The following is a 15318-nucleotide window of genomic DNA, read 5'->3' on the forward strand; positions in this document are numbered from 1 at the left end:
TATTGGTTTCAGGAGTAGAATTTACTGACTCATCACTTGCATGTTAACACCCAGTGCTCATCCCAACACGTGCTCCTTTAATACCCATCACCCATTTAGCCCATCTCCCCACCAACCTCCCCTCCAGCCACCCTCAGTTTGTTCAGTTAACTATAGAATCTCTTACAGTTTGCCTCTCTCTCTGTTTTTATCTTATTTTATTTTTCCTTCCCTTTCCCTATGTTCATCTGTTTTGTTTCTTAAATTCCACATATGAGTGAAATCATATTATATTTTTCTTTCTCTGACTGACTTATTTTGCTTGCATAATACACTCTAGTTCTGTCAATGTTGTTGCAAATGACAAGCTTTCATTCCTTTTGATGGCTGCATAATATTCTGTTGTATATATATACCAAATCTTCTTTATCCATTCATCTATCGATGGACATTTGAGCTCTCTTCATAATTTGGCTGTTGTTGATAGTGCTTTATAAACATTGGGGTGCATGTGCCCCTTTGAATCAGCATTTTTGAATCCCTTGGACAAATACCTAGTAGTGCAATTGCTGGGTCATAGGGTAGTTCTATTTTTAACTTTTTGAGGAAACTCCATACTGTTTTCCAGAGTGGCTGCACCAGTTTGCATCCCCCCCCAACAACAGTGCAAAAGGGTTACCCTTTCTCTGCATCCTCGCCAACATCTGTTGTTTCCTGAGTTGTTAATTTTTTTATTTTTTTATTTAAATTCAATTAATTAACATATAGTGTATTCTTAGTTTCAGAGGTAGAGTTCAGTGATTCATCAGTTATATATAACACCCAGTGTTCATTACATCATGTGCCCTCCTTAGTGCCCATTACCCAGCTACCCCATCCCCCACCTCTTCCCTTGCAGCAACTCTCAGTTTGTTTCCTATGATTAAGAGTGTCTTATGGTTTGTCTCCCTCTCTGGTTTTGTCTTGTTTCATTTTTCCCCTCCCTTCTCCTATGCTCCTCTGTTTTGTTTCCTAAATTCCACATATATGTGAAATCATATGATGATTGTGTTTCTCTGATTGACTTATTTCGCTTAGTATAGTACCCTCTAGTTCCATCCACATCATTACAAAAAAAAAATATGGAATGTTTCATGAATTTGCATGTTATCTTTGTGCAGGGGCCATGCTAATCTTCTCTGTATCATTCCAATTTTAGTATATGTGCTGCTGAAGTGAGCACCTGAATTGTTAATTTTAGCCATTTTGACAGGTGTGAGGTGGTATCTCATTGTAGTTTTGATTTGTATTTCCCTGTTGATGAATGATGTTGAGCATTTTTTCATGTTAGGCACATTTGTATGTCTTCTTTGGAGAAATGTCTGTTCATGTCTTCTGCCCATTTGTTAACTGGATTATTTTTTGGGTGTTGATTTTGTTGAGTTCTGGATACTAGCCCTTTATCTGATATGTCATTTGCAAATATATTCTCCCATTCTGTCAGTTGCCTTTTAGTTTTGTTTAGTGTTTTCTTTGCTGTGCAGAAGCTTTTTATCTTGACGAGGTCCCAATAGTTTGTTTTTGCTTTTGTTTCCGGAGATGTGTCTAGTAAGAAGTTGCTGTGGCAGGGGTCAAAGAGGTTGCTGCCTGTTTTCTCCTCTAGGATTTTGATGGTTTCCTGTGTCACATTAGGTCTTTCACCCACTTTGAGTTTATTTTTGTATATGGTGTAAGAAAGTGGTCCCATTTCATTCTTCTGCATGTCACTGTTCAAATTTCCCAACACCATTTGTTGAAGAGACTGTCTTTTTTTCTGTTGGATATTCTTTCCTGTTTTGTCGAAGATTAGTTGACTATATAATTGTGGTTCCATTTCTGGGCTCTCTATTCTGTTCCATTGATCTATGTGTCTGTTTTTGAGCCAGTACCATATTGTCTTGATGATTATAGCTTTGTAATATAGCTTGAAGTCTGAGATTGTGATGCCTTCCACTGTGCTTTTCTTTTTCAACATTACTTTGACTATTTGAGGTCTTTTCTGGTTCCATACAAATTTTAGGATTGTTTGTTTTAATTCTGTGAAAAAATGCTGGTGTCATTTTGATCAGGATTACATTGAATGTGTAGGTTGCGTTGAGAAATATAGACATTTTAACAATATTTGTTCTTCCAATCCATGAGCATGGAATGTTTTTCCATTTCTTTGTGTCTTCTTCAATTTCTTTCATAAGTATTCTATACTTTTCAGCATACAGATCCTTTACCTCTTTGGTTAGGTTTATTCCTAGGCATCTTATGGGTTTTGGTGTAATTGTAAATGGGATCTATTCCTTGATTTCTCTTTCTGCTGCTTCATTATTTGTGTATAGAAGTGCAACAGATTTCTGTATGTTGATTTTACATCGTGGGACTTTGCTGAATTCATGTATCAGTTTTTGGTAGAGTCAGGTTTTCTACATAGAGTATCATGTTGTCTGCAAAGAGTGAAAGTTTGACTTCCTCCTTGCCAATTTGGATGCCTTTTATTTCTCTTTGTTTTCTGATTGCAGAGGCTAGGATTTCCAGTACTATGCTGAACAACAGTGGTGAGAGTGGACATCCCTGTTGTTTTTCTGATCTTAGGGGAAAACTCTCAGTTTTTCCCACTGAAGATGATATTAGCTGTGGGTCTTTCATATATGTCCTTTATGATGTTGAGATATGTTCCTTCTATCCCTATTTTCTTGAGAATTTTTAATCAAGAAAGGATGCTGTGTTTTGTTAAATGCTTTTTCTGCATCTGTTGAGAGGATCATAGGGTTATCCTTTTTTTTTTTTTATTAATATAGTATATCATGTTGATTGATTTGCAGGTATTGAACCACCCCTGCAGCCCTGGAATAAATCCCGCTTGATCATGGTGAATAATCCTTTTAATATACTGTTGGAATCGATTAGCTAGAATCTTGTTGAGAATTTTTGCATCCATGTTCATCAAGGATATTGGTCTATGATAATCCTTTGTAATGGGGGTCTTTGTCTGGTTTTATGATCAAAGTAATGCCGGCCTTGTAGAATGATTTATTTGGGTTCTTCTTTCTTTTTGGTAAGTCTGGTTAGGAGTTTATCAATTTTGTTAATTCTTTCAAAGAACCAGTTTCTAGTTTCATTGATTTGTTCTACTGTTTTTTTTTTTTTTTAATTTCTGTCTCATTTATTTCTGCTCCAATCTTAATTATTTCCCTTCTTCTGCTGGTTTTAGGCTTTATTTGCTCTTCTTTTTCCAGCTCCTTTAGGTGTAAGGTTAGGTTGGGTATTTGAAACTTTTTGCTTCTTGAGGAAGGCCTGTATTGTTATATGCTCGCCTCCTATTACTGTCTTGCTGAGTCCCAAATGTTTTGGACTGTCATGTTTTCATTTTTTTTTGTTGCCGTATATTTTTTGAAATTGCTTCTTTAATTTCCTGGTTTACCATTCATTCTTTGTAGGAAGTTCTTTAACTTCCATGTATTTGTGGTCTCTGCAAGTTTTTCTTGTGGCTAACTTCAAGTTTCATAGCATTGTGGTCTGAAAATATGCATGGTATGATCTCAATCTTTTCGTACAGGTTGAGGCAGGATTTGTGACTGGTATGTGATCTATTCTGGAGAATGTTCCATGTGCACTCAAAAAGAATGTATGTTTTGCTGCCTTAGGATGAAATGCTCTGAATATATCTGTTAAATACATCTGGTCCAGTGTGTCATTCAAAGTCATTTGTTCCAGGGGGAGGAGCAAGATGGCAGAGGAGTAGGAGACCTAAATTTCATCTGGTTCCAGGAATTCAGCTAGATAGGAATCAAACCATTCTGAACACCTACAACCTCAACAGGAGATCGAAGAAAAGAATAGCAGCAACTCTCTGAACAGAAAAGCAACCACTTTCTGAAAGGTAGGACGTGCGGGGAAGTGAATCTGAGGTGATATTTGGGAACATAGATGGCGGGGGAGGGGGCCTCTGTCAGCCGCTACTGGCAAATGATAGAGAGCAGAGCACAAAATCGGAACTTTTAGAAGTCAGCTCCACTGAGGAATGTCGCTCCAGTGGCTAAGTGGGGGGTGGAACCCTCACTGGGACAGTGTGGTCGGAGGACCCTCAGGGTCACAGAAAGACTGGGGGTGCCTGAGTGTGGCAGAGCTCCCAGGTATTGGAGCGGGGAAGCTGGCTGCAGAGACGGAGCCAAGGCGCAGGCTCTCAGCTCGGGGTTGCCGTAAACCATGATCCGTGGCACAGTCAGGCCACTGCTCTTCCACCAGGGACCCAAAGAGTGACAGATCCGGGGATACTCCCCTTCCTCCCCTGGGAGGAGTGGTGCGGGAGCTCACCGCAGGGATCTGCTGGGTTTGGAGACTCCAAATGGGATCAGGTGCCAGAGATAGAAACGCTTCGTCACAGGCCGGGTGAGCATGGAGTGTGGCCAGAGACCGGGGAGACAGGAGTGACTGACTGCTTTTCTCTGGGGCACACTGAGGAGGGGGGCCCTGAGTTCTCGGTTCCTCAGGGGCGGAGATTGGGAGGCTGCCATTTTCACTCTGGTCCTCTAAAGCTGTACGGAAAGCTTGCAGGGAACAAAAGCTCCCGAGAGCAAACCTAAGCAGATTACTTAGCCCGGCCCCGCAAAGGGCGGGGCAATTCCACCTCTGGCAAAGACATTTGAGAACAACGCAATAGGTCCCTCCCCCAGAAGATCAGCAAGAACAGCCAGCCAAGACCAAGTTTACCGATCAATGAGAATGGCAGAACTCCAGTGCTAGGGGAATACAGCACATAGAATTCATGGCTTTTCCCCCCCCCTGATTCTTTAGTCTTTGAAAGTTAATTTTTTTAATTTTCTTTCTTTTTTTTTTCCTTGTTTTTGAATTTTTCTTTTTCTCTCTTCAACCAACATCTTATCAATCCCTTTTTTAAAAATTTTTTTAAATTTTCATTTTGGAGTCATATTCTATCCTTTCATAGTAGTTAACCTTATTTTTGGTATATATATATATAAGTTGTTCTCTCTTTAAAATTTTGAGATACAGTTTCTTTTAACAGACCAAAATATACCCTAAATCTCTAGTGTATGGCTTTGTTCTACTCTCCTGCCTGATCACATTCTCTCCCTTTTTTTTTAATTCCTCTTCTTTTTACAACCAACTTCTTATCAATTCCTTTTATAAAAGCTTTTATAATTTTCATCTTTACAGTCATATTCCATCCCTTCATTGTATTTACCCTTATTTTTGTACATATATAAGTTTTTCTTTTGTTAAAATTTTGGGAGGCACTTTCTTCTAAAAGACCAAAATACACCCAAAATCTAGTGTGTGGCACTGATTTATGCACCACCTTGATCATATTTGATCATATTCTTTTTCTTTTATCTTTTTCTTTTTCTTTTTTTTCTCTTTTCTTTCTTTCCCTTTCTTTTCCCCCAGTTTCAGGTCTCTTCTGATTTGTTTAGTGTATATTTTTCTGGGGTCGTTGTTACCCTGTTAGCATTTTGTTCTCTCATTCATCTATTCTCCTCCAGACAAAATGACAAGATGGAAAAAATCAGCTCAAAAAAAAAGAACAAAAGGCAACACTGACTGCCAGGGACCTAAACAATACAGACATTAGTAAGGTGTCAGAACTAGAGTTCAGAATGACGATTTTAAAGATACTAGCTGGGCTTGAAAAAAGCATGGAAGATACTCGAGAATCTGTTTCTGGAGAAATAAAAGAACAAAAATCTGACCAAGTCAAAATCAAAAAGGCTATTAATGAGGTGCAATAAAAAATGGAGGCTCTAACTGATAGGATAAGTGAGGCAGAAGGGTGAATTAGTGATATAGAAGACCAAATGATGGAGAATAAAGAAGCTGAGAAAAAGAGAGATAAACAACTACTGGATCATGAGGGCAGAATTCAAGAGAAAAGTGATACCATAAGACGAAACAATATTAGAATAATTGGGATCCCAGAAGAAAAAGAAAGAGAGAGGGGGGCATAAGGTATATTGGAACAAATTATAGCAGAGAACTTCCCTAATTTGGGGAAGGAAACAGGCATCAAAATCCAGGAGGCACAGAGAACCCCTCTCAAAATCAATAAAAATAGGTCAACACCCCAACATCTACTAGTAAAACTTACGAGTCTCAGAGACAAAGAGAAAATTCTGAAAGCAGCTCAGGACAAGACATCTGTAACCTACAGTGGTAGAAACATTAGATTGGCAACAGACCTATCCACAGAGCCCTGGCAAGCCAGAAAGGACAGGCGTGATATATTCAGAGCACTAAATGAGAAAAATATGCAGCCAAGAATACTATATCCAGCTAGACTGTCATTGAAAATAGAAGGAGAGATAAAAAGCTTCCAGGACAAACAAAAACTAAAGGAATTTGCAAACACCAAACCAGCCCTACAAGAAATATTGAAAGGGATCCTCTAAGCAAAGAGAGAGCCTAAAAGTAACATAGACCAGAAAGGAACACAGACAATATACAGTAATAGTCACCTTACAGGCAATACAATGGCACTAAATTCCTATCTTTCAATAGTTACCCTGAAAGTAAATGGGCTAAATGTCCCAATCAAAAGACACAGGCTATCAGATTGGATAAAAAAACAAGACCCATTGATATGCTGCCTGCAAGAGACTCATTTTAGAGGCAAAGACACCTCCAGATTGAAAGTGAGGGGGTGGAAAATCATTTACCATGCTAATGGACACCAAAAGAAAGCTGATGTGGCAATCCTTATATCAGACAATTAGATTTTAAACCAAAGACTGTAATAAGAGATGAGGAAGAACACTATATCCTACTTAAAGGGTCTATCCAACAAGAAGACCTAACAATTGTAAATATCTATGCCCCTAACATGGGAGCAGCCAGTTATATAAGCCAATTAATAACAAAAGCAAAGAAACACATCGACAACAATACAATAATAGTGGGGGACTTTAACACCCCCTTCACTGAAATGGACAGATCATCTAAGCAAAAGATCAACAAGGAAATAAAGACTTTAAATGACACACTGGACCAAATGGACTTCACCAATATATTGAGAACATTCCATCCCAAAGCAACAGAATACACATTCTTCTCTAGTGCCTGTGGAACGTTCTCCAGAATAGATCACATCCTAGGTCACAAATCAGGTCTCAACCAGTACCAAAAGATTGGGATCATTCCCTGCCTATTTTCAGACCACAATGCTTGGAAACTAGAACTCAATCACAAGAAGAAAGTCAGAAAGAACTCAAATACATGGAGGCTAAAGAGCATCCTACTAAAGAATTAATGGGTCCAGCAGGAAATTAAAGAATTTAAAAAAATTCATGGAAACCAATGAAAAAGAAAAGACAACTGTTCAAAATCTTTGGGATGCAGCAAAGGCAGTCCTAAGAGGAAAGTGTATAGCAATACAAGCCTTTCTCAAGAAACGAGAAAGGTCTCAAATACACAAACCTAACCCTACACCTAAAGGAGCTGGAGAAAGAACAGCAAATAAAGCCTAAACCCAGCAGAAGAAGAAGTGAAGATCAGAGCAGAAATCAATGAAATAGAAACCAAAAGAACAATAGAACAGATCAATGAGACTAGGAGCTGGTTCTTTGAAAGAATTAATAAGATGGATAAACCCCTGGCTAGACTTATCAAAAAGAAAAGAGAAAAGATCCAAATAAATAAAATCATGAATGAAAGAGGAGAGATCACAACCAACACCAAAGAAATACAAACATATTTAGAACAACTCTATGGCAACAAATTAAATAATCTGGAAGAAATGGGTGCATTCCTAGGGATGTATCAACCACCAAAACTGAACCAGGAAGAAATAGAAAACCTGAACAGATGTATAACCACTAAGGAAATTGAACCAGTCATCAAAAATCTCCCAACAAACAAAAGCCCAGGGCCAGATGGCTTCCCAGGGGAATTCTACCAAACATTTATAGAAGAATTAATACCTATTCTTCTGAAATGTTTGAAAAAGTAGAAATGGAAGGAAAACTTCCAAACTCCTTTTATGAGGCCACCATTACCTTGATTCCCAAAACCAGACAAAGACCCCATCAAAAAGAATTACAGACCAATATCCTTGATGAACATGGATGCAAAAATTCTCACCAAAATACTAGCCAATAGGATCCAACAGTACATTAAAAGGATTATTCACCATGACCAAGCGGGATTTATCCGTGGGCTGCAATGTTGGTTCAACAACAGCAAATCAATCAACGTGATACAATACATTAATAAAAGAATGAACAAGAACCATATGGTCCTCTCAATAGATGCAGAAAAAGCATTTGACAAAGTACAGCATCCTTTCTTGATCAAAACTCTTCTGAGTATATGGATAGAGGGTCCATACCTCAATGTCATAAAAGCCATCTATGAAAAACCTACAGCGAATATCATTCTCAATGGGGAAATACTGAGAGCTTTCCCTCTAAGGTCAGGAACACAGCAGGGATGTTCACCAACACCAGTGCTATTCAACATAGTATTAGAAGTCCTAGCCACAGCAATCAGACAACAAAGAGAAATCAAAGGCATCCGAATCGGCAAAGAAGAAGTCAAACTCTCACTCTTTGCAGATGATGTGATACTTTATGTGGAAAACCCAAAAGACGCCACCCCAAAACAGCTAGAACTCATACAGGAATTCAGTAAAGTGGCAGGATATAAAATCAATGCACAGAAATCAGTGGCATCCCTATACACCAACAACAAGACAGAAGAAAGAGAAATAAGGAATCGGTCCCATTTACAATTGCACCCAAAACCATTAGATACCTAGGAATAAATCTCACCAAAGAGGCAAAGAATCTGTACTCAGAAAACTATAAAATACTCATGGAAGAAATTGAGGAAGACACAAAGAAATGCAAAAACGTTCCATGCTCATGGATTGGAAGAACAAATACTGTGAAGATGACAATGCTACCTAGAGCAATCTACACATTTAATGAAATCCCTATCAAAATACCATCCACTTTTTTCAAAGAAATGGAACAAATAATCCTAAAATTTGCATGGAACCAGAAAAGACCCCGAATAGCCAGAGGAATGTTGAGAAAGAAAAGCAAAGCTGGTGGCATCACAATTCCGGACTTCAAGCTCTATTACAAAGCTGTCATCATCAAGACAGTATGGTACTGGCACAAAAACAGACACATAGATCAATGGAACAGAATAGAGAGCCCAGAAATGGACCCTCAACTCTATGGTCAACTAATCTTTGACAAAGCAGGAAATGGAAATTTTTCCAATGGCAAAAAGACAGTCTCTTCAACAAATGGTGTTGGGAAAATTGGACAGCCACATGCAGAAGAATGAAACTGGACCATTTCCATACACCACACACAGAAGTAGACTCAAAATGGTTGAAAGACCTAAATGTGAGACAGGAGTCCATCAAAATCCTAGAGGAGAACACAGGCAGCAACCTCTTTGACCTCAGTTGCAGCAACTTCTTCCTAGAAATATCACCAAAGGCATGGGAAGCAAAGGCAAAAATGAACTATTGGGACCTCATCAAGATAAAAAGCTTTTGCACAGCAAAAGAAACAGTCAACAAAACCAAAAGACAACCGACAGAATGGGAGAAGATATTTGCAAATGATATATTAGATAAAGGGCTAGTATCCAAAATCTATAAAGAACTTATGAAACTCAACACCCAAAGAACAAAGAATGCAATCAAGAAATGGGCAGAAGACATGAACAGACATTTTTCCAAAGAAGACATCCAAATGGCCAACAGACACATGAAAAAGTGCTTAACATCCCTCGGCATCAGGGAAATCCAAATCAAAACCTCAATGAGATACCACCTCACACCAGTCAGAATGGCTAAAATTAACAAGTCAGGAAACGACAGATGTTTGCGGGGGTGTGGAGAGAGGGGAACCCTCCTACAGTGTTGGTGGGAATGTAGGCTGGTGCAGGCACTCTGGAAACCAGTATGGAGGTTCCTCAAAAAGTTGAAAATAGAGCTGCCGTATGACCCATCAGTTGCAGTACTGGGTATTTACTCCAGAGATACAAATGTAGTGATCCAAAGGGGTACGTGCACCCTGATGTTTATAGCAGCAATGTCCACAATAGCTAAACTATGGAAAGAGCCAAGATGTCCATTGACATATGAATGGATAAAGAAGAAGTGGTATATATACACAATGGAATATTATGTAGCCATCAAAAGGAATGAAATCTTGCCTTTTGCAATGACGTGGATGGAACTGGAGGGAATTATGCTGAGCGAAATAAGTCAATCAGAGAAAGACATGTATCATATGATCTCACTGATATGAGGAATTCTTAATCTCAGGAAGCAAACTGAGGGTTGCTGGAGTGGTGGGGGGTGGGAGGGATGGGGTGGCTGGGTGATAGACATTGGGGAGGTATGTGCTATGGTGAGCACTGTGAATTGTGGAAGACTGCTGAATCACAGATCTGTACCTCTGAAACAAATAATACATTATATGTTAAAAAAAATAGAAGATAGCGGAACGGGAGAAATGAAGAGGGGGAAATCAGAGGGGGAGATGAACCATGAGAGACTATGGACTCTGAGAAACAAACTGAGGGTCCTGAGGGGTTGTTGGGGAATGGGTTAGCCTTGTGATGGGTATTAAAGAGGGCATGTACTGAATGGAGCACTGGGTGTTATACACTAACAATGAATCATGGAACACTACATGAAAAACTCATGATGTAATGTATGGTGATTAACATAACATAATAAAATAAAAAAATAAAAAATAAAGTAAAAAAAAGCATACAAACAAAAAACAAAGTCATTGGTTCCTTGTTGATCTTCTGTTTAGATGATCTGTCCGTTGCTATGAGTGGGGTGTTAAAGTCCCCTACTATTATTGTATTATTATCAATGAGTTTCTTTAAGTTTCTTATTATTTGATTTATATATTTGGCAGCTCCTAAGTTGGGGGCATAAATTTTTACAATTGTTAGAGCTTCTTGTTAGATAGACCCCTTTATTATGATACACTGCCCTTCATCTCTTATAACAGTCTTTGGTTTAAAATCTAGTTTGTCTGTTTTAAGTATGGCTACTCCAGCTTTCTTTTGATGTCCATTAGCATGGTAGATGGTTCTCCACCCCCTCACTTTCAATCTGGATGTATTTTTGGATCTAAAATGAGTATCTTATAAGCAGCATATCAATAGGTCTTTTTTTTTTTTTTAAATCTATTCTGATTCCCTATGTCTTTTGATTGGAGCATTTAGTCCATTTACATTCAGAGTAATTATTAATAAATATGAATTTAGTGCCATTGTATTACCTGTAAAGTCTCTGTTCCTGTAGATTGTCTCTGTTCCTTTCTAGTCTTTGTTGCTTTTGGTCTCTCTTTCCCACTCAAATGGTTCCCTTTAATATTTCTTGCAGAGCTGGTTTAGTGTTCACAAATTCCTTTGGTTTTTGCTTGTCTTGGAAACTCTATGTCTCCCATTCCAAATAAAAGCCTTGCTGGATACAGTATTCTTGGCTGCAAATTATTCCCTTTTTAGGACATTGAATATATCACGCCACCCTCTTCTGGCCTGCTACGTTTCTGTGGACAGACCTGCTGCTAACTTTATGTGATGACCCTTGTAGTTTAAGGACCTTTTGTCCCTAGCTGCTTTCAGAATTCTCTCTTTATCTTTGTATTTTGCAGGGTTCTATGATATGTGTTGGTGTTGACCTGTTTTTGTTGTTTTTTAGGGGATTCTCTGTGCCTCTTCAACTTGAATGACTGTTTCCTTCCCCAGATTAGGGAAGTTCTCAGCTATAATTTGTTAAAATAGACCTTCTGCCCCTTTTCCTGCTCTTCTTTTTCTGGGACTCCTATTATATGGATATTATTGTACTTTGTGTAATTGCTGAGTTCTGTAAGTCTATATTCATGATCTAATAGTCTTCTTTCTCTCTTCAGCTTCATTATTTTCCATAATTTTATCTTCTGTGTCACCTATTTGATCCTCTGATTCTTCCATCCTCATTGTGATTACATCCAGTTAGTTTTGCATCTCAGTTATAGCACTTTTTATTTCAGCCTGGCTAGTTTTTACATTTTTTATCTCTGCAGTCAGGGTTTCTCTGCTTCTTTCAAGCCCAGCTAGTATTCCTATGACCGTTATTCTAAATTCTTGTTCAGATATATTGCTTATATCTGTTTTGAGCAAATCCTGGCTGTGATTTCTTCTGATCTTTCTTTTGGGGAGAATTCCTCCATCTTGTCATTATGTCTAGGTTTCTGTTTTTTTTTTTTTTTTTAAGATTTTATTATTTATTTGAGAGAGAGAGAGAGAGAGAGATGAGCAGGGAGCCTGATTCGGGACTCGATCCCGGACTCCAGGATCATGACCTGAGCTGAAGGCAGTCGCTTAACAAACTGAGCCACCCAGGTGCCCTAGGTTTCTGTCTTCTGTGTGTGAATTTTGTTATGTTTCTTGCTCCTGAGAGTAGTACTTTCTTAAGAACGGGTCCTACACTGTCCATGGTCTGGTGCTTCAGGAAGGGTTTCTGGGCTATGTTGTTTACACTCTGCTGTTGTGTTTTGGCTGCTTTTTCCCACAGGTCAGTCCTCTACAGAGTTCCTCCTTGCTTGCAGTGGGGAGTGTTTGGACCTTTAACTAGGTGTGCTTTGATTTATTTGTTAAGATAAGCCTTATTTAAAAAAAAAAAGCCTGATCCAAAAGAAAAAAGGAAAAGGAACAAAAACAAACAGACCAAACAAAACAAAACAAAACAAAACAAAAAACCCCACAAAAAAACAAAAAACCTGAACTACATCCTGATAAAAAAAAAAAAAAGCCTGGTTCTATTTCTACTAGAACTGAAGTTGATGCTTTGGAGCACTCTATGGTCAGTAGACTTGGTACATTCTGGGGGGCCTGTGTTGGTCTTCTGAGGGAGAGGCCCATTGCACTGGCTCACAGTCAGACCTGCCCTTGTAAAGATGCCCCTGTCAGGTGCATGGGAGCGGGATTTGGTGTAAGTGACTCCAGACTCCACTGGAGGTGCTATGTTTCTCTCTGAAGTTCAGGGTGCTAGTGGGCAGGGGGTGGGCAGGAGGGGGTGGAAGATGGTGTTACCCTGCCCTCTAGGCCCCAGAAAGGGGAATTTGGGGCCACTGCTGTTCAGGAGGCCCTCACAGAAAAGTGAACAATCTCCCCTCCTGTGTCCCAGGCTTTCCTCAGATCCCTGCCCTCAACCTTGTCTGTGTCCCACCCTTGGCACACCTGGTGCTATAGTTCTCTTGTGTTTTATCTCTAGCTGGTGGCTGGGATTCAATACTCCAAATCCTAAAGTACCCAGCAAGACACAGACATGCTCCCCTCCCCCAGAGGAGAGCCTTGCAGTGCTGCGCCTGTCACCATCTTGTCCCAGAACAGCAGTAGCACACTTGAGAGAGTGCCTGAAGTCAAGGTGAAGCACAGTGAAAAGCTGCAACCACATTATCTGCCCTCTGCATGAGTCTCTGTCCCCTACTGTTGAACAGGGGAGCTCAATGGTTCCCCACAGGTCTTTTGTCCTTGGAAAGGTAATATACTGTCTTCCAAATTTTGCCAAGTGTACTCCAGGAAGGGGAACATTCTCTCCCCATGCAACCCAAGGGATCCCCACCATGGTGTCTTGTGTGAACCCTACATACTGCTCTCTCTCCCTCTGTCCCTGACTTCTCTCTGTGACAAGGGCTCCCTCTCCTCCATGGCACTGCGGCTTTTCTTTACCCCCATTCATGTCTCTGAATCTCACATCTGCCATGTTTTATCCCTCCATTTGTGCAGATTGTTTTCTTAATCCTCAGATCGATTTCCTACTTGTTCAAAATGATTTGATGTTGATCTAGCTGTGTTTGAGGGACAAGGCAAGTCCAGGGTCCCCCTACTACTCTGCCATCTTAACTCCTCCTGCTAAGATTCTGATTTTAAAGAATAATAAGGTAACATGCTGCTTTCATAGTTCATAATTTATATGCACTCCCTCTACTTTCACTATGTTTTTTGGCACATAAAATTTCTTCTTTCAACTGCACGCCTTTCAAGATAGGGCCACTAACTTATTTGAGCATAGATGTTTCTTGGTACTATGAAAAATAAGTATACCTTAGCAATGTACGCTGTCACCTTGGGTGACCAACTGTCTTAGTTTGGGTTTCCTGGGACATGGGGCTTTCAGTGCTAAAACTGGGACAGTCACTTATCAGCAAACTGGGATGGTTGGTCACCCTTAAACTCACTTATAACATATATCCCAAAGCTCTATATTGGGTCCAGTAAGGGACTTGCTGTTGGAAAGCTAATTCTGATTGTGTAAGGTGGTTTAATTTTGGAAGGCTTTGAATTTCAAGTCAAGGAGTTTTATTTATTTCTGTAGGAACCATGGTACCACCAAATGTTTTTGAACTTGAGAGTGATATGAAAATTACTGCTATGCACTAGAGCATTGATTTGGCAGCAATGTCTATGGTAGAATTGTAGTAAGAGAGAGAGACCTCTTAGCACTTGGTGTGAGTCTCCTGGAGAAGCCCAGATGGGATAATTACTGCACTATGGATAAGTTCTAAGACAAGTAGAGTCATCTTTTTGAAGATGTCAAGAAAATGACTTCAATATGCTATTGTCCAATTTTCAAAGTTGGGTATTCAGTGTGAAAAGAGTTACACAGTGGAGAAGTAGGACAACTAATCAAGGAAGAGTGTTTTGGGAAAGAAAATAGAAGACAAGATAAATTTGACTTTTATGCTGGTAATAGAAATCATTCTTGTCCCTTATTAACTGTCTCTGCTACAAAATGGTTGTTACTTTGCAAAAATTCTTGTCACAAGTTAAAATAATTTTCCAGTATCTTAGGTTGATTGTCCCCAGAAGCAGACCCTGAGATGATGATGGGAATGAAAGCACTTTATTTGGCATACGATTTTTAGAAGAGGAAGAATCCCAGAAGTACAACATCAAACAGGTTATTGGTGTGGGCCTATGGAGACCTGAACCCTGAACATCATTATACCACATGGCTTAGGGTTATTCCACATGAATGGCAAGGAAGCTAATGTGTTTATTTTCTAGTTCTCTTTGGCTATGGGCTGATAGATGTTCCCAGAAGCATTAACTCCACCTAGTGCCTGTGATGCCCCAGCATTTCAGTGCACATTGGCCTGAAATCGAGCTGCTACCACTTGCCTCTCTTCGGCTGAGGTCTTCCTCAGCACATGTGATTCACTTGAAATCTTAAGGACTTAGAGACTTTGCTTCTCCCAGAAATAGGCCAGTTTCCTGGCTACTCTAGGATAGCTACAAGGCATATGTCCTACCTCATTTTCCAGAGCTCTCTAGCAGGATTAAGTTCAA

General features: G+C 39.5%; 1 non-coding gene across 1 annotated transcript; it reads right to left on the bottom strand.

The window, feature by feature from the left end:
* Nucleotides 1-1094: 1094 nt before the first annotated feature.
* On the bottom strand, nucleotides 1095-1201 carry LOC116644419. Its single transcript, XR_004301739.1, has one exon. It is a non-coding gene; the product is annotated as a U6 spliceosomal RNA (small nuclear RNA).
* Between the last annotated feature and the right edge of the window lie 14117 nt (nucleotides 1202-15318).

Source organism: Phoca vitulina, unplaced genomic scaffold (assembly GCF_004348235.1).
Source record: "Phoca vitulina isolate PV1807 unplaced genomic scaffold, GSC_HSeal_1.0 scaffold29, whole genome shotgun sequence".
Taxonomy (NCBI): domain Eukaryota; kingdom Metazoa; phylum Chordata; class Mammalia; order Carnivora; family Phocidae; genus Phoca; species Phoca vitulina.